Source organism: Chiloscyllium plagiosum, unplaced genomic scaffold (genome assembly GCF_037043375.1).
Source record: "Chiloscyllium plagiosum isolate Xiang-an unplaced genomic scaffold, Cpla_swu_hap1 HiC_scaffold_13, whole genome shotgun sequence".
NCBI lineage: Eukaryota > Metazoa > Chordata > Chondrichthyes > Orectolobiformes > Hemiscylliidae > Chiloscyllium > Chiloscyllium plagiosum.
In genome coordinates, this window is record NW_028270151.1 from 26,719,785 (window position 1) to 26,745,183 (window position 25,399).

The 25,399-nt window shown below is 40.6% G+C and overlaps 1 pseudogene; it reads right to left on the reverse strand.

Moving 5' to 3' along the window:
• LOC122556107 (scavenger receptor cysteine-rich type 1 protein M130-like) overlaps positions 1 to 25,399 on the reverse strand; it is a 151,274-nt pseudogene that overhangs the window by 22,618 nt on the left and 103,257 nt on the right.

Consider the following 25,399-nt stretch of genomic DNA (forward strand, 5'->3'; position numbering starts at 1 on the left):
GCATTTCTGAATCCACACTTTTGACACCAGGATGGTATATTATCTCCATGGTGTCAGCGGCAAGGGTGACACAGAGTGACTGCATGGTATTATTCCAGGTGAGGGTGAACAGACAGGGTTGTGTTCCATTTTAGTACCAACAGTATTAGGTAAATGAAGTCTGGAAAACAGATATTTGAGGAGTTAGGAGACAGAGCTTCAGCAGCTTTAATATCAAGAGTATTTTCAGTGTCTATTAAACATGCTTAGCTCAAAAAATTGATGGACAATAAAAGGCTTCAGATTTTGGTTACATTAGAACAATGTTTCTGGGACAGGGGCAACTTGCATAACATTGGTGAGTTGCATCTTATTATCAGGGCTATTATCCTGGCTGTGACATGTTTTTGCTGCTTTTGCCTTTTGGATGGAATCCTGAGAGGTCAGACAGAATGACTGGAAGAACTGGGAATTGGAAACAGAAATGTAGTCAGCAATATTATTTGAAAGATAATGTTAACGTAAGTATTTATTAGAATCAGTTTGTGGAATAATGTGAAAAAAGGTAATTAAAAGCATTCTATCTGAATACTTGATGCAGGATTCTGGGTAATCCAAGATGGAGGACAGGAAAAATTTCTGGTTGTAACGGCTGCTCCTTTTTTGAGGTATTTTAGATGCTGGAGGTAATTCCCTTGAATTCCAGGAGCAGCAATTATTGTTTTATATGCTGTTGCATTGTCTTGGAACTTTGGAAAAAACAAGTCAAAATAACAGCAGTTTTGAAAGGGACAAGAACAGACAAAGGAAGCACATGGTGAGGTCAGTGCAGGAGAGGGAGAGAGAAAGAAACTGACACCACAGTGTACCTGCACAGTACTGCCTTTGCTATTTAAATTTATGTATCACTGGAAGTCGAAGTGCATCTGGGAAAATTAACAAACAGTGAAATCCGCAACTGATCTTGGAGGAAATGTTTGCGCAAAGTTCACAGCACAGAATCAGATAAGTGTATTGTTTTAATTGTGGCCCACAGAAAGTCTGCAGTGGTGGGTAGAGTGCGTTATTTCTTGATTATATGTTTTTTTGAGATATGTCTCTTGATTAAACTTAAAATATAAACCATAACTATTAATTTAACCTGGGGCATTTTTTTTTGCAGAGGAATAAGACAGTGTTATTTTCTGGGTCTGTGCATTGTGAAGGAGCAAAAATGGCCTTTAGTACAGTGATATGTGCTTCTTGTCAGATGTGGGAGTTTAAAGAGAGTTTAAGGGGTACTGCAGATTATATCTGCAATAAATGCTGTTGCTTGCAAACCTTATCAGATCAAATGGATCTGTTGGAGAGACAGTTAGAAGCAATGAGGAATTTGCAACAGCAAAAGTATGTGATGAATGGCAGTTATAGGAAGAGGGAAAAGTCTCAGATACAGTCACATAGATGGGTTAACTCCAGGAAATGTAAGAAAGCTAGCGCAGGAGTCTTCTGTGGCTATACCCATTACAAACAAGTATGCTGTTTTGGAAAATGTAGGGGGTGATGGATTCTCAGGGGAACGTAGCACGAGCAGCCAAGTTTCTGGTATTGAGACTGGCTCTAATGCAACAAGGGGTACATCAGGTTCCAAGAAATCAACTGTGTTAGGGGATTCTCTAGTCTGAGGTACAGACAGACATTTCTGTGACTAGCACCAAAAAATCAGAATGGTGTGTTGCTTCCCTGGTGCCAGGATCAAGGATGTCTCAGAGAGGGTGCAGAATGTTCTCAAGGGGGAGATGGGGCCAGCAAGAGGTCATTGTACACATTGGGACCGATGACATAGGAAGGGAAAAGGTTGAGATTCTGAAGGGAGATTACAGAGAGTTAGACAGGAATTTAAAAAGGGGGTCCATGAGAGTAGTAATATCTGGATTACTCCCGGTGCTACAAGCTAGTGAGAGCAGGAATAGGAGGATAGAGCAGATGAATGCAAGGCTGAGGAGCTGGTGTATGGAAGAAGGATTCACATTTTTGGATCATTGGAATCTCCTTTGGGGTAGAAGTGACCTGTACAAGAGGGATGGATTGCACCTAAATTAGAAGGGGATTAATATACTGGCAGGGAGAATTGCTAGAGCTGTTCGGAAGGATTTAAACTAGTAAGGTGGGGTGGGACCCAGGGAGATAGTGAGGAAAGAGATCAACCTGAGACTGGTACAGTTGAGAACAAAACCAGTCAGGAACAAGCAGGGACAAAATAGGATTTATAAATTAAACTGCATTTATTTCAATGCAAGGGGCATAACAGGGAAGGCAGATGAACTCAGAACATGGTTAGAAACATGGGACTGGGATATCAAGGCAATTGCAGAAACATGGCTCAAGGATGGGCAGTACTGGCAGCTTAATGTTCCAGGATACAAATGCTACAGGAAGGACAGAAAGAGAAACAAGAGAGGAGGGGGAGTGGCATTTTTGATAAGGGAGTGCATTACAGCTGTGCTGAGGGAGGACATTCCTGGAAATACATCCAGGGAAGTTATTTGGGTGGAACTGAAAAATAAGAAAGGGATGGTCACCTAATTGGGATTGTATTCTAGACCCCCTAATAGTCAGAGGAAAATTGAGAAACAAACTTGTAAGGCCACCTCATCTATCTGTAAGAATAATAGGGTGGCTATGGTAGGGGATTTTAACTTTCCAAAGATAGACTGGGACTGCCATAGTGTTAAGGGTTTAGATGGAGAGAAATTTAATAAGTGTGTACAAGAAAACTTTCTGATTCAGTATATGGATGTACCCACTGGAGAAGGTGCAAAACTTGACCTACTCTTAAGAGATAAGGCAGGGCAGGTGACTGAGGTGTCAGTGGGGAAGCACTTTGGGGCCAGGAACCATAATTCTATTAGATTTAAAATATTGATGGAAAAGGATAGACCAGATCTAAAAGTTGAAGTTCTAAATTGGAGAAAGGCCAATTTTGATGGTATTAGGTAAGAACTTTCAAAAGCTGATTGAGGGCAGATGTTCGCAGGTAAAGGGATGGCTGGAAAATGGGAAGCCTTCAGAACTGAGATAACGAGAATCCCGAGAAAGTATATTCCTGTTCAGTTGTAAGGAAAGGCTGGTAGGTATAGGCAATGCTGGATGACTAAAGAAATTGGGATTTTGGTTAAGAAAAAGAAGGAAGCATACGTAAGGTATAGACAGGATAGATCGAGTGAATTCTGAGAAGAGTATTAAGGCAGTGGGAGTATACTTAAGAGGGAAATCAGGAGGGCAAAAAGGGGACATGAGACAGCTTTGGCAAATAGAATAAAGGAGAATCCAAAGGGTTTTTACAAATACATTAAGAACAAAAGGATAACTACAGAGACAATAGGGCCCCTCAAAGCTAAGCAAGGCGGTCTTTGTGTGGAGCCGCAGAAAATGGGGGAGATACTAAATGAGTATTTTGCATCAGTATTTACAGCGGAAAAGGGTATGGAAGATATAGAATATAGGAAAATAGATGGTGATATCTTGTTACAGAGGATGAAGTGCTGGATGTCTTGAAACGCATAAAGGTGGATAAATCCCCAGGACTTGATCAGATGTACCCTAGAACTCTGTGGGAAGCTAGAGAAGTGATTGCTGGGCCTCTTGCTGAGATATATGTATCATCGATAGTCACAGGTGAGTTGCCGGAAGACTGGAGGTTGACTAACGTGGTGCCACTGTTTAAGAAGGGTGGTAAGGACAAGCCAGGGAAGCATAGACCAGTGAGCCTGACATCAGTGGTGGGCAAGTTGTTGGAGGGAATCCTGAGGGACAGGATGTACATGTATCTAGAAAGGCAAGTACTTAGTAAGGATAGTCAACATGGCTTTGTGCGTGGGAAATAATGTCCAACAAACTTGGTAGAGTTTTTTGAAGAAGTAACAAAGAGGATTGATGAGGCCTGAGTGGTAGATGTGATCTATATGGACTTCAGTAAGGCATTCAACAAGGTTCCCCTTCGGAATCTGGTTAGCAAGGTTAGATCTCATGGAATACAGTGAGAACTAGCCATTTGGATACATAACTAGTTCAAAGGTAGAAGACAGAGGATGGTGGTAGAAGGTTGTTTTTCAGACTGGAGGCCTGTGAACAGTGGAGTGCCACAAGGAATAGGTGCTGGATCCTCTACTTTTTGTCATTTACATAAATGAAATGGATGCGAGCATAAGAGGTACAGTCAGTAAGTTTGCAGATGACAGCAAAATTGGAGATGTATTGGACAGCGAAGAGGGTTACCTCAGGTTACAACAGGATCTTGACCAGATGGGCCAATAGCTGAGAAGTGGCAGATGGAGTTTAATTCAGATAAATGTGAGGTGCTGCATTTTGGGAAGGCAAATCTTAGCAGACTGTTACTGAACAAAGACACCTTGGAGTGCAGGTTCATAGCTCCTTGAAAGTGGAGTCGCAGGTTGATAGGGTAGTGAACAAGGCATTTGGTATGCTTTCCTTTATTGGTCAGAGTATTGAGTACAGGAGTTGGGAAGTCATGTTGCAGCTGTACAGAACATTGTTTAGGCCACTTTTGGAATATTGCATGCCATTCTGGTCTCCTTCCTATCGGAAAGATGTTGTCAAACTTGAAAGAGTTCAGAAAAAACTAAAAGTATGTTGCCAGTGTTGGAGAATTTGAGTTATAAGGAGAGGCTGAACAGGCTGGGGCTGTTTTTCCTGGAATGACGGAGGCTGAGGGGTGACCTTATAGAGGTTTACAAAATTATGAGGGTCATGGATAGGATAAATAGGCAAAGTCTTTTCCCTCGGGTGGGGGAGTCCACAACTTGAGGGCATAGGTTTAGGGTGAGAGGGGAAAGATACAAAAGACACCTAAGGGACAACAACTTCACACAGATGGTGGTACGTGTATGGAATGAGCTGCCAGAGGAAGTGGTGGAGGCTGGTACAATTGCAACATTTAAAAGGCATTTGGACGGGTATATGAATAGGAAGGGTTTGGACGGATATGGGTCGGGTGCTGGCAGGTGGGACTAGATTGGGTTGGGATATCTGGTCAGCATGGACAGGTTGGACTGAAGGGTCTGTTTCCATGCTGTACATCTCCGTGACTCTATGACATATTGCATTCATGAGAAAGCTAATTATTTCAAGCTGTGAGTAAAGAGAACTGTGTGATTTAATTATTTATGGGTGCTGGGACCCCAGCTATTCACAATATACATTAATTATTTGGATGAGGGAACAAAATGTATCATCTCAAAGTTTGCAATATTATCAAGTTGGATGGGAGGGTGAACTGTGACAATAATGCAGAGATCCTCCAGCATGATCAGAACAGGGTGGGTGAGTGGGCAACTCAATGACAGATGCAGCATAATTTGGATAAATGTGAGGTTATTCACTTTGGAATCAAAATCAAGAAGGTAGATTACTACCTGAATGGTGTAAATTGGGAGTGGGGAGTGTACAGCGGGACCTGGGTGTCCTTGTACACCAGTTGCTGAAGGTAAGCATGTAGGTGCAGCAGTTGGTAAGGAAGGCAAAAGGTAGGTTGGCCTTCATTGTGTGAGGCTTTGTGTACTGGAGCAGGGATGTGTTATTGCAGTTATACAAGGCCTTGCTGAGGCCACACCGAGAATATTGTGTGCAGTTTTGTTCTCCTTTTCTGAGAAAGTTAAAAATCACACAACACCAGTTATTGTCCAAAAGGTTTATTTTGAATAACAAGCTTTTGGAGCACTGCCCCTTCATCAGGTAGCGAGTGAGGCAGGATCATAGGACACAGAATTTATCGTAAAAGATCAAATTGTCATACAACTGATATGATGTCTTGAACAAACCTAGATTGCTGCTGACTTTTAATCATTTAGAATGGGGTTGCAGGTTTCAGTTCATTCATATTTAAATTCTAGGACGGCTTTCAAGTCACATTTCCGAGATAACTTAAGGTTTATAAAAGTAGAGGTGACACCTCAGCTCAGACACTGCATTAAAGATGTGAGGTTAGAGACTGTCTGTCTCCTAAACTTGAGTCACACTGGCTCTATTTCTAAAAGAGAAATTTATAAAATATCACATGGATTGATTGCCTACAAATTGTGGGCTTTTTGAACAAAATAGAATGGATCTGCAAATACAAATTCACCCCATAGATTTTTTGTGCGTGTGCGTGCATCCATGTGTGCATGTGATGGAGAGAAAGAGAGAGAGAGAGAGAGAGAAAGTGTATGTTTGTGTGTATGTGAGAAAGAGAGTGTGAGCATATGTGCGCACTTGATAGAGTGTATGTGTGAGTGTGATGGAGTACATTTCTGAGAGAGAGAGAGAGAGAGTGTGTGTTTGAGAAAGAGCATGTGTATGAGAGAGGGTCTGTGTGTGTGCGATCATGTGTAACAGCATGTCTGTGTGTGTGCTTGTTTGTGAGTGTGTGTGTGAGAGTGTATAGTCTAGTAGGGTCACCTGTAGTGTGACAGGAACCTCAGATCCTGTTTGAGGCCATTCTCATGGTGACTGAACTTGGCTATCAGCCTTTGCTCGGTGACTCTGCATTGTTGCGTACCTGAAGTCCAACTTGGAGGACAGTCACCTGAAGATCTGAGGCTGAATGTCCTTGATTGCTCAACTATTCCCTGACTGAGAGGGAACATTCCTGTCTGGTGAATGTTGCATGGTGTCCATTCATCCGTCATTGTAGTGTCTGCTTGGTCTCTCCCATATTCTGGATTAATGGTGCTGGAAAAGCACAGCAGTTCAGGCAGCATCCGAGGAGCAGTAAAATCGACGTTTCGGGCAAAAGCCCTCATTCCTGATGAAGGGCTTTTGCCTGAACCGTCGATTTTACTGCTCCTCAGATACTGCCTGAACTGCTGTGCTTTTCCAGCACCACTAATCCAGAATCTGGTTTCCAGCATCTGCAGTCATTGTTTTTACCTGGTCTCTCCCATATACCATGCCTCAGGGCATCCTTGCTTACACTGTATGGGATAGACATGTTGGCTGAGTCACATTCATACCTGCCACACATGTGGTGTCCCCACATGTAATGGCAGCACTCCTGACGACACACTCTGACATGTCTTGCAGTGGTTGCAATGATAGGGTTGTACAGTGTTGTGGTCGATGTTGTCCTGAAGGCTGGGCAGTTTGCTGCGAATAATGATCAGTTTTAGCTTTGGTGGTTGTTTAAAGTGAGAAGTGTATGAGTAGGGAAGATCTTGGCAAAGTACTCATCCTCATAGATAATATTTTGCAGGCTGTGAAGAACATGATTATTTTCTCTGCTCCTGGGAAGTATTGGACAACAAAGGGTACCCTATCAGTTGCATATCATGTCTGCCTCCTGAAAAGGTCATTACGGTTTCTCACTGTGGCACGTTGGAATTGGCGATCAATGTGTTGAGCATTATATACTGTTCTTATGAGGGTGTCATTCAGCACCTTCAAATGTTTGTCACATTCCTCCTCATCTGACCAGATCCTGTGTATGCATAGGGCTTGTCCACACGTGGTGGCTGTTTTAATATTTTGGGGTGGGAGCTAGAGAAGAGCAGCATCATGAGGTTACCCATGGATTTGCAGTAGAGAGAAGTACTGAGGTGTCTGTCCTTGATGGTGATGCGTGTGTCCAAGAATGAGACTGATTCTAAAAAGTGATCCATGGTACGTCTGATGATGGGATGAAACTTGTTGATATCAATGTGTAGTTGTTTCAGTGATTCCTCAACATGGGTCCAGAGGAAGAAAATGTCATCAATATATCTGATGTAGAGTGTTGGTTGGAGGTCCTGTGCAGCAAAGAACTCTTGTTTGAACTTGTGCATGAAAATGTTGGCATAATGGGGTGCAAATTTGATGCCTACAGCTATTCTGTGTGTCTGTGCGGATGAAGAACTGGTCGTCAATGGAGAAGATGTTGTGGTCGAGGATGAAGTGGATGAGTGTCTGGAGATTGACGGTTGTTAGTATTGAATACTGAGGCTGTTGCTGTGATGCCCTCATCATGGAGAATGCTGGTGTAGTGTACCGAAACATCCATTGCTATGACGAATGTTCCTAGTTCGACTGGTCTGTGGCTGCTGAGTTTCTCTAAGAAATCTGTGGTGTTGTGATGGAAGCTGGGGGTTCACTGCACAATGTACAAACCAGAACCTCCACATAATTTCTGAGAAAGGATGTTCTAACTCTCTAGGAGTGCAGCAAACCTTTACCAGTCTGATTCTGGCGATGGCAGCAATGATGTATGAAGAGAGATTGGCTGGGTTCGGATAGCTTTCACTGGTGTTCAGACAAATGAAGGGGGAGTATCGTAGAGACTTATAAAATTCTTACAGGTAGATGCAGGGAGGATGTTCCTGATGGTAGGTGCATCCAGAACCAGGGGTCACAGTCTGAGGATTCAGTATGGACAATTTAGGATGGAAATGAGGAGACAGTTATTCACCCAAACAGTGGTGAGCCTATGGAATTCATTAACACAGGAAATAATGATGCCAAAACATTGAATGTATTCAAGAAGGGGCTAGATATAGCACTTGGGGCAAATGGGATCAAAGATTATGGGAAGAAAGCAAGGATTAGGCTATTGATTTTCTTTTCATCATTTATGTCAATGATTTAGATGTGAATATTGGAGGTATAGTTAGTAAGTTTGCAGGTAACACCAAAATTCAGGTGAGGAGGACAGCAAAGAAGGTTACCCCAGAGGACAATGTGATCTTGATCAGATGGACTAATGGGCTGAGGACTGGCAGATGGAGTTTAATTTAGTTAAATGCGAGGTGCTGCATTTTGGAAAAGCAAATCAGAGCAGGACTAATACACTTCATGGTAAGGTCCTTGGGAGTGTTGCTGAACAAAGAGACCTGAGAGTGCAGGTTCATAGTTCTTTGAAAGTTGAGTTGCAGACAGATAAGATAGTGAAGAAGGTGTTTGGTGTGCCTTCCTTTATTGGTCAGAGCATTGAGTGGAGGAGTTGGGAGATCTTATTGCAGCTGTACAGGACATTGGTAAGGCCACTTTTGGAGTATTGTGTGCAATTCTGGTCTCCTTCCTATCAGAAAGATGTTGTGAAACTTGAAAGCGTTCAGAAAAGAATACAAGGATTTTGCCAGGATTGGAGGATTTGGGCAATAGAGAGATATGAATAGGCTGGGGACAGTTTTCCCTGGAGTGTTGGAGACGGAGAGGTGACATTATAGAGGTTTATAAAATCATGAGGGGCATGAATAGGGGAAATAGACAGTCTTTTCCCTGAGGTGAGGGAGTCCAGAACTAGAGGGCATAGATGTAGGGTGAGAGGGGAAAGATATAAAATGGAACTAGGGGGCAGCTTTTTTCACACAGAGTGGTGCATGTATGGAATGAGCTGCCAGAGGAAGTGTGGAGGCTGGTACAATTGCAGAATTTAAAAGGCATTTAGATGAGTATATGAATAGGAAATGTTTAGATGGATATGGGCCAAGTGCTGGCAAATGGGACTAGATTAGGTTAGGATATCTGGTTGGCATGGATGATTTAGAACGTAGGGTCTGTTTCCATGCTGTACTTTTCTATGACTCTATGACTCTGTGTTGGATGAGCAGTCATGATCAGATGAATGGCAGTGCAGGCTCGAAGGGCAGAATGGCCTTCTCCTGCTCCTATCTTCTATGTTTCTGTGATTGCAGTGTGATTAAGACTGGGAGCTGAATACTCAAGGACATTCATCATTTAGAAAGAATAGACAAAAAAAAGAAAAGAAGTGAAGTATTACTTTTGATTAATACTAATTTCTTCAACTTTCCATTTTCAAAGTCCCCTACCACTTCTGAGAAATATTTCTGCATCATTCTCCTGAAGACAGGCACAAAGAAATTGTTTTTCAAATACACCAATTTCCTATTCTCTGTTCTTCTGTCTAGACCAGTAAAGGATGAGTTATTTGATAAGAAAGACAGAAAACAATGGTGTGATATTGTGCAGTTGATAGCTAAGAGATCCTTGTTCAGAAGTCACAAAAAAGACAGCATTATATTCAGAAGGCAAATTGTATTTTGGCCTTCATTGCAAGGGACATTGAGTACAGGAGAAAAAATATTTTGCTGCATATGTATAGACACCTATATTTATGGTATTGTGTTCAGTTTTGGTCTGCTTACCAAAGAAGGGATACACACTCCCTTGAGGTAGCACAAAAGGGTAGAACAGACAAATTATAAAGTCAAAGAGTCATAGAGTTATACAGCACAGAAACAGAAACTTCACTCCAATTTGTCTGCACCAACCAGATCTCCTAAAATTATTTTGTCCTGTTTGCCAGCTTTGGCCCACATCACTTTGAACCTTTCCTATTCATGTACTTATCCAGCCTTTCAAATGTTGTAATTGTACCTACTTGCACTATCTTCTCTGGTAGTGCATTTGATACACATAACACCCTCGTCATGAAAAGTTGCCTCTCAGGTCCCTTGTAAATCTTTCCTCTCATACTTTAAACCTCTGCCCACTTCTTTTGAACTCCCCTATCCTGGGAAAAAGACCTTGGCTATTCAACCCAGCAATGTTCCTCCTGATTTTATAAGGTGATCTATAAGATCACCTCTCATTCACTGACACTCCAGGAAAAATATCCCAGTCTATTCAGCTTCACCCTATTGCCCAAACCTCCAATTCCAGCACCATACTTGTAGATATTTTCTGAACCCTTCCAAGTTCAATAACATTATTCCTATGGCAGGGAGACCAGAATTGAATGTAGGATTGTCATTTCAGGCAAACTTTGGGAAACTATCCCTGCATTCTTGAGACTTTCAAAGAATGAAAGGTGATTTATGTTACTTTGAAAACTGTGACGGCACAATACACGGTCAAAGTAGATACGATGTTTCCCTGCCTGGTAAGTATAGAACAAGGCAACCACTCAAAAGATCATGAATCATTGGAATTTTCTGACAGCATGCTGTTCAAACTCCATAAATGAAGAAAGGAATGTACTACTATATATCCAGTCACCAATGTTGAAAAGGCAACTACAGTCTGAATCTCACATAAAGCATGAACTATGTTTCCCATATTGATGATTAAGATGGAGAAAAATAATGCTGCAAATCCATGGCTAAAAATGATCAGATTTTAAACTATCTTCCACTTGAAAGCAGGTATAAGAAAGTATGAAAGACTTACCAGAACAAATAATGCTGACATCATTTCTGTGCGTGCAATTCTTTCGATTTGTTTGTGTCGTGGGGCAGTACCAGAGAATGGTCTCATTTCCTTGGCATTCATAGACATCCTGCCATATGGGACCACTGCCTTCTCCAAAGTGAGCTCTTCTGAGCACCGATATTACGTCTCCACATTTCAGTGATGCACACACAACACGGGCATCCAGTAAATCCCAGTGTGAATCGCATACAGACCCCCAAGTCTCTCCTTTCTGAATCTCTAATCTTCCAGAGCATCTATCTGCTCCACCAACAAGTCTGGATTGTTTGTGATCTGTTGTTTAAAACAATAAAAACCTTTCATTATACAGGGTAAGTCAAACTCTCCATCGCTAATTATCTTGTGCTGAAAATTGTAACAAAAATGTTATTTTATATATAACAGTTTCACTGTGAAACTATCATAACCCTTTACTCATTAGATTATCTAACTGGTAATCTGCATTTTGGCATTAATATTTATGCATTACAGAACAAAATTGCTGTTGAGGAAGATTATTGTTTTTCCATGTCCATTAGAATCCTTAATTGTTGCATTTGACTGACTTCCAAATACAACACCACATTTTCAGTAAATTCTCTATTCAACTGCATTACAGCAAGTTGCTAGAACCATATAGTTTTCTTTCGAAAGAAAACTGGAAAATTGAACTTCTGGACATTACTTGGGGAATGGTTTATTTACTGTGGACTTTTGGAATTTGAAGGTTAAAAGACAAATTGTGTTGTAATTTAGTTGTTGATTACAAAGATCACGGGGCTTTAAGAAAAACCTAACTGCTGAGAGAGAAGTAAAATAGACCTTGATAGACAAACCAGTGGAAGGGGCCTTGCTTGGTAGGTTGCCTCCCAACAGATGTTTGGACAATTAGTTTCTGTTTTACTGCAAATTGGGGAGTAATGTGGTTAATACAAGACCTCAGTGACACCAACAGTAAAGTTCTGTCTCTCCCTCCCTGAGAAAAGAATAAAATGCTTGTAGTTGTGGAAAGGTTTGTTCGGAAACATTGATCTCACTCTCTCTCCCTGTGAATGTCAACACTCAAAGACTCTGAGAAAAGAAACCTACAAAATCAATAAGAGATCTGACTGGTCACTACTGATCAGAACTGAAGATCTACTATTATCCTGTGGCCTACAGCAAAATGAAAAATTAATTGAAAAAAGAAACAACTGTCAGAAAGTCCCAATATTCCACCCATGAAGTTTTGACATTTGATGCATAATTTTTCTTTATTGCTTTTTTCTCATTTCAATAAAAAAATTTACAGGACAATATGTCTCTTCTTGTTCTAAGAATGTATATGCATATGGATTTAAAGGCAATATGATTTAAATTTTCATAGCAGTATGCAGTAATCCATATGACAGTTGTGAAAGATTGTGTGCTTGCATTTTAATGCTTATTGATGAATTCTCCTCTTTGTCCTAGATAAAAATAATAGTCAAGTAATTTAACAGTTTTGGGGAATCAATTGGACATTTAAACTTTTGAGATGACTTGCGGAGTTGTGTGGCTGAATCAGCAGTGCACTTCAGTGTCATAACAGAAGTGAGAATGTGCGTGGAGTAATAATAATTTGGCAAAGGATAAAAGGGATTAAATATGATGTTTTTCATACTATTAACTTACCTGGAACTGAAAATGGCTAAAACAATCCAACAAATGAAGGAATTAACTCTGATTGGTTTGCACGATTTATCTAAGTCTGAAGTAATATAATTGGTATGGGAATTAAATGTGGACTTTCTTTGTAGAGGCTAAAAATGCAGAAATAAGTAACATACTGGAAGATGAAAAAGGGCTGTTAGGGCTGGCCCATGACTGAGCAACACAAAATGGCTGCCCATGGCTAATGTAGCAGAACATCACTGACAGTAGGTGGAGACTGTGGGGCAATTTTTTACTTCATTTTGTCTTCACAAGTAGAACAAGATACACTCTGTAGACTCAAGGTTACTGGACTGGGATAAAAGGTGCAGCTGTAGTTGCTTGCACATTAGATATAGATAAGCACATTTCACGCTAATTAGATGTTTCTCTTGAATTATTTAATCAATCTGTTATAATATTAAGAGGATTTTTTAGTTAAGACCTTCAAATAATTATAGATATAGACTCTGAAGTAGTTATTGCTCCACCTATATACAAAATATTACTAAAAACACTAGAGGAAAAGATTCAAATCAGCTTCAGATGGTAAATTAGCAGTTATTGCATTGTAGTTTGCATGAGCACATTTAAGCCACAACTTGATGGCTAAAGAATTCTAACACTAGATGGAACCACACAACATTATTTGGAACTCATCAAAAGTCAATATTGTTTTGTATTTCCTGTAATGAGAAATTTAAAGGTGCTGAAGAGAGAGGCAAGTATTCAATTAATTGGCAGTTAATATGGTACAGCTGGCAAATGTTACTTGAGTACAGTATCCATTGAAGAAAGACGATAAGAAAGTTTGGGAAACATCAGAAAGAACTGAGGTGGATCTCAAGCCTGTCTATCTATTTGTCATTCAGTGATATGATTAGCTTAGTTGGAATTACATGGAAATTGCTGATGCAAGCTTGAAATGTATAAAACGCTGTACCAGACAGCCAATTACAAAGGGAAAACTTGGCACCACTGACCCTCGGTAATCAAGGCTGTGTGTGCGTGCATGTGTGTGTATATCATGTAATGGGGTCACCTGTAGCGTGACATGAACCCAAGAACCTCAACTGGGACCTTTTGGTTCATGTCACACTACGGGTGACCCCACTGCACTATACACACACACACAGACAAACGGACTCACACAGACACTCCTACACACACACACACACACACACACTCCTACACACACACACACACACACACACACACACACACACACACACAAACAAAAACACAAACAAAAACACTCCTACACACATTTTCCGATTGACACTCATGCAGACCCTCTCCCATACGCTCACACTTACGCTCCCACACACCCTCTCACGTACTTATGTCCCTTTACACACTCCCACACACGCTCTCTCACAGACACTCATAACCCAACCACTCCCCCCATTCCCTCCACACACACACACACACCCTCATGCACACATACACATATACATATACATTTTGGGGGGAATTTGTACTTGCAGAATTATGTTTTCCTTTGCTCAAAAACTGCATAAATCCATGTAAGATTCTGTAAATCCATTTTAAAGGTTAGAATCGGTCTGACCATTGTGGCACAGACAGGGAAGCTCACACTTTCAACACATTATCTGGGCCAACATGACACCAACTGTTAAAGTTCACTCGAGAATGTAACTTTTTAAAAAAGTTTTGCGATTTGCATATGAACGAACTGAAACCAACACGGTCATTCTAAAAGATGGGAGACTTTACAAATAATCCAGGTCTTTTTCAATATATAATTTCAGTTACATCACACTGTAAACTTTTGCTATAAATTCTGTGTCTTACAACTTTATTCTCCACAACCACCTGATGAAGGAGCGAATGCTCCGAAAGCTAATGCTTCCAAATACAGATAAGCCTGTTGGATTTTAACCTAGTGTGTGATTTTTAACACAATAATTGTTACTTGACACCACCCCGCTCAGACTCAGACTCTTATTGGAATTTATGAGCTCTAATGGGGAAAGGACAGTACTGGATTCTGGATTCTTACAGGTATGTATTTAAAAATAGAACAGGTGAACATGTAATAATATGATTGGATAATATAATCATATGTGCTAGTTTGAGTGAGATTGGAAAATATAGTCCTGAGTAATAAACTGGAATGTAGACTATGTGGATGCTGGTGGACAGAGATAGGGATAAGTAAACGTGTAGCGCTTTGAATGGAAGCTTAGAATCGCTAAAATAGTATAAAACCATGGCTTTAGCAGTAAAGATTTTACTTGCATGCAACTTTGATGAGTAGACCTCCATTCCATGCAGGAATAAATGTTTAAACAAAGAAAGCTGAGTCTCATTATGTCTAAAGGGGGAATAAAGTATAAAAATCATCCTCTCAGTGAAAATGCAAAAGAGCAACCAGGTTCTCCAAACAATGAGTCGTCAGAGGTAGCTCTAATTGAGTTAAGTTAAAATAGATTGAGGGAGAAAAAGAAATGAGGTAGCTTGAGGTAATGAATGAAGGAAGATTGGAACTGAAAATAATGGAAAATGGGATGAAAAGACTTGATCTTCAGGGAATAAAAAGAGAAACAGGATTTCAGAAACTGGAATAGCGATCAGGAAAGAACAAAAGATTAAGGCTAGAGAACTGAAAAAAGAAAACTAGCTGAAAAAGCTACACTTCAAAATGAGGCTACGAATGCAGTGAAAGGTTCTGTTAAGTGTTTGCCTGAATTACAACAGTTGATATGCAGGTCCAGCAAGTAATTAGGAAAACAATTATATTATTTTTTTAATGCCAGGGCAATCTGTAGGGAAAAATTGTAAAGGTTATGTTTCAGTTATATTGTGCATGTTTGACACACATATTTAAGGATGTAAGTGCTTCAAAAGCAGTTAAGAGAAAGTTCACTGGTCAATTACCAGAAATAGATGGGTTATGTTTTACATTGCTAGACTTGGATTCAAGGGTTAGAGGCAATTGATTGAACCTACAAGATCACAAATGTCTTCAGATGGTGGATTTGGAAATGATATTTCCCGTTTGCAATGTTGAACAATGACTCTTTATTTCAAATTGGGCTGTGGACCATTTATGACAAAGACTTGTGCTGTCCCAAAGAACTGTGAGTCCTTGGAAATAAAGTGTAGAAGCACAGCCCTTGAATATTTCAAATCAGAGCTGAATTGTGTAATGATGCTGTGGTTTTAAGAGGTTGATTTTCATAGTTTCTTTTAAGAGAGGTTTTAAGGCAGAAGTGGCTAGTGAAGGCCCATGAAGTAAACAACTTGAGAGGCCTCGGATTTTTTTAAAATTTGGAACAAGAGAAGCAGCATGTATGGCTGTCGCTAGCTCTCAGAGACCAAGGTTTCTCATCTTTAGATTTTTTGTTTTGAGATTTAGCATCAGTTGCTGTTGGAGTCTCATCAGGTTTGGAAGCTGCAGTAAATACCTCCTGGCTATTACTCTCCTGAGTTTTTACTTGATATTTTCCTCTGTCCCTGCTGCTGGATTGCAAGTGAAGCAATCTGTTCCTGACTGCTTTTTGTCAAGTGGTGTTCTTATGAAACGTTACTATATTGGAACAGTTAATTAGTAATAGTTACTGTATTTATTGTTCTGTAAAAATTTACAATAATGTTAGTTATTCAAAGTTCTTCTCTTTTTTGTTGTATTTTAACTACAGTGTTTGAATAAATTGTGTTTTGCTTAACCCCAAATAGTTTGACCAGCCAAATTCTATCTGGAACACAGCAATTTACAGTTGCCTCTAAAATAAAAAGCTAAAATTAAGTTTGGATCTAGGCTATCCTTCTGAAAATATTCTGAAGGGGTCTGGTCTGGTCCATAACAATGGACACTTAATAAGCAGGCACTTGAAAAAATAACAGGGTTGGTGGAAATGTGAAATAACCAGGTCAACCGTGGTCTTATTGAATGGAGGAGCAGGTTTGAGGAACAAAGTGACCGTCTCCTACTCCAGGTTTGTATAATCATATACTTGTATGTATTTAGATAGGAAATCATAACTACAACAGCATTTTTCCATAATCCACACTGAGAAAAACATCTTGGCCTCTGCAAATGTGAGGACACGATATATAATTTTCCAAACACTCATCTGCATACAATGACAACAGGGGTAAGACATAGATTGCCTCAGTTGGTTTCAAAGCTAGCATACCATTTAGTATAAGACCAACACTATGAATTGATTTATGTCTCTCAGAATGTAAAGCAATACCAAACCACCAACAACAAAATAAAACTTCCAAGAATCTGGTGATGAATGCAGATTCAGTATTGCATGAGCAATGGATTTGCCTTGGACGAGAGCATGTGTGCCATAATTTGAATGTCACTAAATCATGAATTTGTTGGAGATAATTGTGCTAGGCAATGGTTAATCGTGCCTGGGTACTGTGCAACTGTAAATACTTGGGATGGACTTCACATGCATAATTTCTAGTTACTCTCCTATACATACTATTATTTGATAGAAGAATCATTGTTCACTTTCCACATGTTTCTGCATAAGTATTCTAACTGCAATGTCTTGTGGCTTTTAAGTGTTTTCAAGCTATTTATTATGCTGGCTTTTGCTGCCAAGTTTGTGGTAGTATCCAATCCCTTTTAGTTTTAATTAATAAAAGGCTGTCTCTCTTATTCATGTTCCTATTGAAGGACATTAGCTTCAAATTACATGTGAAAGGTAACATGCATAATGTCTGCATCTGTAAAATGTTAAGAATAGTTATATTTCATTTCCAAATCTGGACCCTCCAATCTGACTTAGATGACTTTTGTTATTTTATAATGTTGCATTTTCATGTAAACTGTGTGCAATCTCAAAAAGTGGTACCACATGGTTTTCACTGTTTCAGACAGGAGAGTTACCTGAACAAATGACACCAGCTCCTTCCACTTCACCGGAACAGTTATTGTGAGCCAACTGCTTCAATTCACACTTCCAGGGGTCTTCCTCACTGCCATTGCAGCCAATTTCAAAGTTCAGCACAGGCCAATTGCCAGCTCCAAACTGAGAATTCCCAGATGCTGATACTGCTTCACCACATCCGAGGTATTTGCACAATACACGAGCATCATTCATATCCCAATTTCGACCACAGATGATACCCCATGTATCAAAGTTGCTAGCTTGAACTCTCCCAGCACAAGGGCTATCTCCATCCTCAAGAATCACATTTTGTTTCACTGTCAGAGGAGAAAATGCAGTTTCAGTTTAATCATGTTAACTCTGATGTGCCAAAATTGGACATGTTGGCAAGAAAAAAAATGAGCCCTAATGTTTTTTTTCTGGGATGTATTCAATCATTTAAAGTTTGACTGAAGCAACATTAAATGCTCACCAATAATTTATTGTTGAAAAGTGTGGCACTGGAAATACATAGTAAGTCAGGCAGCATCTGAGGAGCAGGACAACCATTGTTTCAGGCGTAAGCACCAATTTATTTTTCCAATTTATCGATACTGGTCTGCTCTTATTATCCCATGTGCAATTTTTTTTATTCTAGACTATCCCTTGTGTTTTTCAAAAATTAACTTAAATGTTAAGATAGAAAAAAATCATTGAACCCTGTATATCCCAGGGCTTCATTATATTATTGACACATCACAATTCAAGATCTAAGTCCAGGAATGCCTCCCTTCTACTTGAACTGGAAACATTATGCTGTGGAAAATTCTACTGAACATACTCCATGACCTCTTTTAACTTCTTTGGGGCCTTCAGACTATGACTATCACAGTTAATTGGTTAACCAAAGTCTTCCATCCCATTTTACTGCCTAAATTCTTGCCCTTTCCAGTAATTTCTATGTCAATTGTTCTCTTCACATGTTTGCAAGCTAGTGATCTGGAGACTGCAGCAAACATTTTTTGCTTAGCTCTAGAAAATGTAACCCAGCTCTTGACTCTGGTACTACCACCACACCTGCATCTTCTGACCAACGCCAGCAATATCATCTTTCTTCCAGTATTGCAATGTCCCCATGATCATTACTGCCAGCTTTGCTATTTTCCCAGCTACTTTGTTTCCAGGAAACTGAGATGAATGTAAAGGCTATCTTGTTGTGTATATTTGTTGTCTCAATGGGAAAAGGAAGTTTTAACAAGCAAGGATTGTGAAATGAGTTTCTGAACCTTTTAAAAAAAGCAAGTTACTGAAGCTGATTGTGTAGTAATTACACTGCTCTTTGTTCAGGAGCATGCAAGGCTATTTGGAGAAGGACTAACACCAGAGGTTCTGTTAAAATCTTTTATTCATATTCTTCTATCACTGAGCACAGAAAAAAAAGATGGAACTAGTCATATTGGTGTTTCTTCAGGTTGAACCATACTAGCCAAGAACAATTCCAGCTCCCTGAGGCATCATAATGTCTGAAGATGGGACTCCAGCTCATCAAATGAAATTAAGATATATTCAATCAGACGGATTGTTTGCATGAGATCGTAAGAAATCTTGTGGCACTAATTTTGATGTGTGGATCCAGTTTGTGGCAGATGACCTGCAGGAGTTAAAGTCAAATGTCACACCACCCAGGTTAGAGTGCAGCAGTTTTTTTTTAAATCACAAGCTTTTGGAGCACTGCCCCTTCATCAGGTGACATTCAGAAAGCCTGTGATTTCAAATAAATCTGTTGAACTATAACCTGGTGTCATGTGACTTTTGACCTTGTCCACCCAATCCAACACCAGCACTTCCACATCACACTTAAAGTAGGCTGTTTATTGATATCCACCCCACCATTTATTGCCCATCTCTAATTGCCCTAATGTTGTTCTTGGGATATCATCTCTCCTTCTGAACCAGACAATCTGGGTTCGAACAGAATTCCAGATCTTATTATTCTCCATTCATGCTATGCCAACATCATTGGCTAGGCCAGCTTTTATTGCCCATTCCAGTTGACCATGAGAATTTGCTGTTGACTAATGTTAGAGGGATAGTCACAGTCTATCAAGTCTGTGCCAGTTGAAAGTGAATGCACCGAACTATTCTAATCCCATTTTCCAGCACTTAAATGCCACAAGTGCACTCTAAATATTTCCCCAATGTTGTGAGAGTTTCTGTCTCTGCCACTCATACAAGCAGTGAGTTTCAAATTTCCACATGCTCTGAATATAAAACAGGTTTTCCTTATATCCCTTCCTGCCCTTTACCTAAAACCTATGCTCCCTCATGACTGAGTCCTTTTCCAAGGGGAAATGTTCCTTCCTGTCGACCCCAACCATGCCCCTCATCATTTGATACATCTCAATCATGTCCCCCATGAAAGTTTTAAATTGTTTGTGATGATTGAGAATTTCCATGTGGTGATTATGTCAATTAGCAACACATTTTCCCCTTCGTTGGTTCTTTCACCACTTGCCTTGGCTTCAGAACAGCAGTTATTGTATGTGAAGGACGTGTAAGGTATGTTTGTAACAGCCAAACTGGGATAGTATCCACCTGCAAATCTTTCCATTGTATGCTAATGTCAGGCAGTGAAAGAGTTGCAGAGGTTCATGTTTGGCTGTCGAGTGGAAAGAAATCAGAACCTCTACTATCATTGTCCCTCACTCCAGGTTACAATTATGTCTGTAAAAGTGAACTCCACCTCCTTGGAAGATTGGTTGGTTCGGATGGCTGGATTGCTGCTCTGAATCAGATCTGTGAGAATGCCACAGGGGTCAATTGGTTGTGGTAAATCAGGACCTGTCTTTTGCCCTTGTGGAAATTGTAAAGCTCTGCATCAGACCTGCGGCTGATCACAGAACTGAAAAAGATAAGGAAACTTTGCCGTTATCAATGACTTTCAAACAACGAAAATGAAATTTTAAAAATCCTCATTGGATACCTCGCCCTGCTTGCGCAATGACCAGTTCTTGGTGATGTGGAATCCATCATCTTTACCCCAACGACCCAGCGTCCCGGAAGAACATATAACCTGTTCACTTCTATTTCGAATCTCTGTTGAGCAGTTTTCATTGGCGTTGAGTTTGCCATCACTTAACAGTGAGCATTGTTCTTCCTTGCCACTTCCCTTTAAGAGGGACAGCCAGATTTTGTGAACCGTTGAACCACGTAGTTTCCTTGCTGAATGTAGAGGTGGGCTGACAGATTTGAGAAACAAAAGGCAGGAACCTGTGGTCCGCTTTCCTGACGCTAAACCCGCCAACTTTTCGTGCAGCGCAGGTGGATAGGGCAAGCATCGGCAACGTTTGATTCGTGACACTATAAGCAGCAAACATGGGACAGAAATTTAAGCCTCCTGAAACGGATCTTTTTTCAGACTTTATGGGATATAATTTGCAACATCCTCTATATATATGTGTGTGTGTTGCATAGTCAGTTATTCAGTTAGTGTATCGCTATTTGCTTTTACAATTTAAAAGGGAAGTAATGAAATGTAGAAGCAAACAGACACATCTCTCACTATTGGTATCAACCCAACATCCTGACACCAAAGCGGCATTCCTGGCAGTGCTACCTTCAAGAGTTTAGAAAGAGTTGGATGATTAGAAGACAATTAAAGTTTGATGTAGGATCAGAACATTGAACATTGGAAGGCTAACCCTAACCCTATCGCTGGATACCACCGACCACCCCATGGCACAACCATCTCTTCCTGAACTACTACTACATAGATGAAGGGCCACAGATACATGGCAGCATCACCAATGACATGTTCGCCTCCCATGAACATGCAATCGTGACCTCGAACTATGTCGCACTATCTTCACTGTGGTGGTTAAAATTCTGAAACTTACTTCTTTACATCTTGTACATCCCCACCCCATGCACAGGAGCTGTTCAAAAATGAAACTCACCATCACTCACTCAACAGCAGCTGGGGATGGGGAGTAAGTGGACGAACTTTTAGAGAAGACTCGTAAATTGCCGGTGACTTCCTGCAAACGCTGTCTGTCGTTCTTCCGCCTTGACTGAACGAGGGAGCGCTGATCTCTCCGTTCGCCAGTTGGCTGCTGAGATACCAGGCGCCTCGACAAGATTCCACTCAAAGTTAAAGATTGCCACCCACCTTCCTGACTAATTCCCATGTCAGCTAATAAAGTATGCGGACAAAAATAGTCAACATTAATGAGCAATTCATTAATACCTTTGCAGAAAATGAGTACACTCGTCCCAGTTTCGCACTTCTGCTGGCCGGAAGAATTGAGTGCACACTCCGACAATGAAGATTCTGTTCCTTTGCACTGAATCTTATCCAGTAACATAGGTCCTGTTTCTTGTGTAATGGGATTTGTAGACGTTGTGTGATAAGAACCGCAGCCAATTTGCTTGCAGACAATCTTTCCATCAGCCGAATCCCACAGACTACTACAAACGGAGTTCCACTGACCTCGGTAATAAACCACCAAATTTCCAACACATGGTGCATATGGCCCCACCAACATGGGACTTATGAACTCTGTTAAAATCCAAAGGGAAGAAACATTAATTTTGCAAAACGCTTCCCAAATGAACTGAACTAAGTGTCCTGGGATAATTATAAACCATGTTATAATTTAGCACAATAACAGCACTGATTCATCGGAGTTTGTTAGCTCAGTTGGTTGGACCCCTGGTTTGCGATGCAGGGTGATGGTGCGGTTTGATTCCTGCATTGGCTCAGGTTAATATGAACGGTTCTCATTCTCAAACTCACGCCTCATCGGAGACGTGTGACCCTCAGGTTAAACCGCTACCAGCCGTCGGTCTCCATTGAGAGAGCAGTTGTAGGATCCATAGCGACTTGACCTTTATACTGATTCACAGATTTATAAAAGCATTATCGTCATATATTTCAAAGTGCTGCTGTGCACACATATTTTGGTTTGACCACTCTCGCTCGATCTCTAATAAATCCCACTGCGTGTTTGTGTTATAGCAGAATTACTGAGACAACTTTTTTTTCACCAAATGAAATGACAACATACAAGAATACGGATCAAGTGATTAAAAATTGAATTAGAATCAATGGATCTTTGGCAACAGGTACACGATGGGCCGAAAGGCCTAATTTGCTATTGTGAAATATCACACAGATTGGACACTAAGGGCATAAAGTGCTCCAGCTCGATCACAGTCACATTGAAAGGCAGGAGAAGAAATTGTGAACAGTTTGGAAAACATTTATAGTCATTTCTTTAATTGCTGAAGGACTGTGAACAATTATTGACATGATACTTCGTATAATTGGCGCTATTTCATGATGATTACAAATCCAGGATGTTTCCAGAGCTGGAATGATTTAGCTTTGAAAAGAGGCTGGTTAGGCCAGAGTTATTTTCTTTACAGCTGTTAAGGAGGGGTGGTCATCCCAATGATACCTGCAAAGTTACACATGGCACCGCAGGGCAGATGGGAATAATTTTACCCCTTATTCCAGATGTAACATGGATAAGGTGGATTTATGGAAAATATTTTTCACCCAGAGGGTGGTGGGCATCCAGAATTCACTGTCGAGAGTGTGGTGCTAGAAAAGCACAGCAGATCAAGTAGCATCCGAGGAGCAGGAAAATCGACTTCCTGATGAAGGGCTTTTGCCCAAAATGTTAATTTTCCTGCTCCTCCGATGCTGCCTGACTGGCTGTGCTTTATCAGCACAAAATTCTGGACTCCAGCATCTGCAGTCCTCACTTTCACCTATCGAGAATTCACTGTTGAAAAGGATGTTGGACAGGGGAATCATTATGTTATTTGAAATATATCTTCATGAACACTTGAAATGCCATACAATGTGCACAAGTCGTCAGGCCAAGTGCTGGGAAAAGGAATAGAGTAGATTGGTGCTTGATGGCCAAATAGCCACAGTGGGCTAAAGGGCCTCTTTCTGCACTGTAGTACTATAAGGCACCAAAACTCTGTTACATTGCTTTGAAATCAATGCTGTGACAAAAAAAAGTTGAACGTTTTGAGGCCACTCTTAATTATTACAATGCAGATAAAAGTTCATGCTGGCTTACTATCAGGATGCCTGAGAGTTCGTGAATGCATTCAGCACACATTTTCCTTCATGGTTGTGAATGATTTTTTTTGAGCCTGTTATAAGATGTCATACTGTTAGAGTGAGAGATATCTTTGCAGCATCCTTGAACATGGGTGAGGTCCTGGTGGACTCGAGAATTGTTAATGTTGCCCCCTTGTTTAAGAAGGGTAGCAGGGATAATCCAGGTAACTATAGACTGGTGAGCCTGATGTTAGTGGTAGGGAAGCTGCTGGAGAAGATACTGAGGGATGCGATCTATTCCCATTTGGAAGAAAATGGGCTTACCAGTGATAGGCAACATGGCTTTGTGCAGGGAAAGTAATGTTGTACCCACTTAATAGAATTCTTTGAGGAAGTAACAAAGTTGATTGATGAGGGAAGGGCTGTCGGTGTCATATACATGGACTTCAATAAGGCACTTGATAAGGTTCTCCATGGTAGGCTGATGGAGAAGGTGAAGTCACATGGGACTCAGGGTGTAGCAGCTAGATGGAGAGAGAACTGGCTGGCAACAGGAGACAGAGAGTAATAGCGGAAGGAGCTTCTCAAAATAGAGATGTGTGACCAGTGGTTTAGCACAGACATCTGTGCCGGGACCACTGTTGTTTGTGATATGCACAAATGATTTGGAGGAAGGTGTAGGTGGTCTGATTAGCAGGTTTTCAGATGACACGAAGATTGATGGAGTAGCATATAGTGAAGGGGACTGTCAAAGAATGCAGCAGAATATAAATAGATTGGAGAGTTGGGCCGAGAAATGGCAGATGGAGTACTATTCTGGCAAATGCGAGATAATACATTTTGGAAGATAAAATTCAAGAGCAAACTATACCGTAAATCGAAACGTTCTGAGGAAAATTGGTGTACAGACAGATCCAGGTGTTCAGGTCCATTGTTCCCTGAAGGTGGCAATGCAGGACAATAGAACGATCAAGGAGGTATATGGCATGAGTACAAGAGTTGGCAGGTCATGTTACAGTTGTATACTACTTTGGTTCCGCCACATTTGGAATACTGCATACAATTCTGGTTGGCATGTTACCAAATGGATGTGGATGTTTTGGAGAGGGTGCAGTGGAGGTTCACCAGGATGTTACCTGGTATGAAGGGCACTAGCTATGATGAGAGGGTCAGTAGATAAGGATTATTTTCACTAGAAAGACAGAGGGTAGGGGTGGGGAGGGGGGACCTTATTGAGGGCTATAACATCATGAGAGGTATAGACAGGGTGAATAGCAAGAAACTTTTTCCCCAGAGTGGGGGATTCAATTACTAGGAGTCATGAGTTCAAAGTGAGAGGGGAAAAGTTAGGGGAGATATGCATGGATACTTCCTTTTGCAGAGGGTGTGGGTGTCTGAAATGTGTTGCTAGAAGAGGCAGTAGAGGTGGGCACGATAGCACCATTTAAGATGCAGCTAGACAAATACATGAATGGGCAAGGAGCAGAGGGATATAAACCATTAGAAAATAGGCAGCAAATTTAGATTGAGGATGTCAATTGGTGTAAACTTGGATGACCGACGGCCCTGTCACTGTGTTGCTATTTTCTTTGTTCTTCATTCTTTGTCATTACACCATACTTTCTTTGTCTATTAGTAAAGTGCTTAGGAAAGT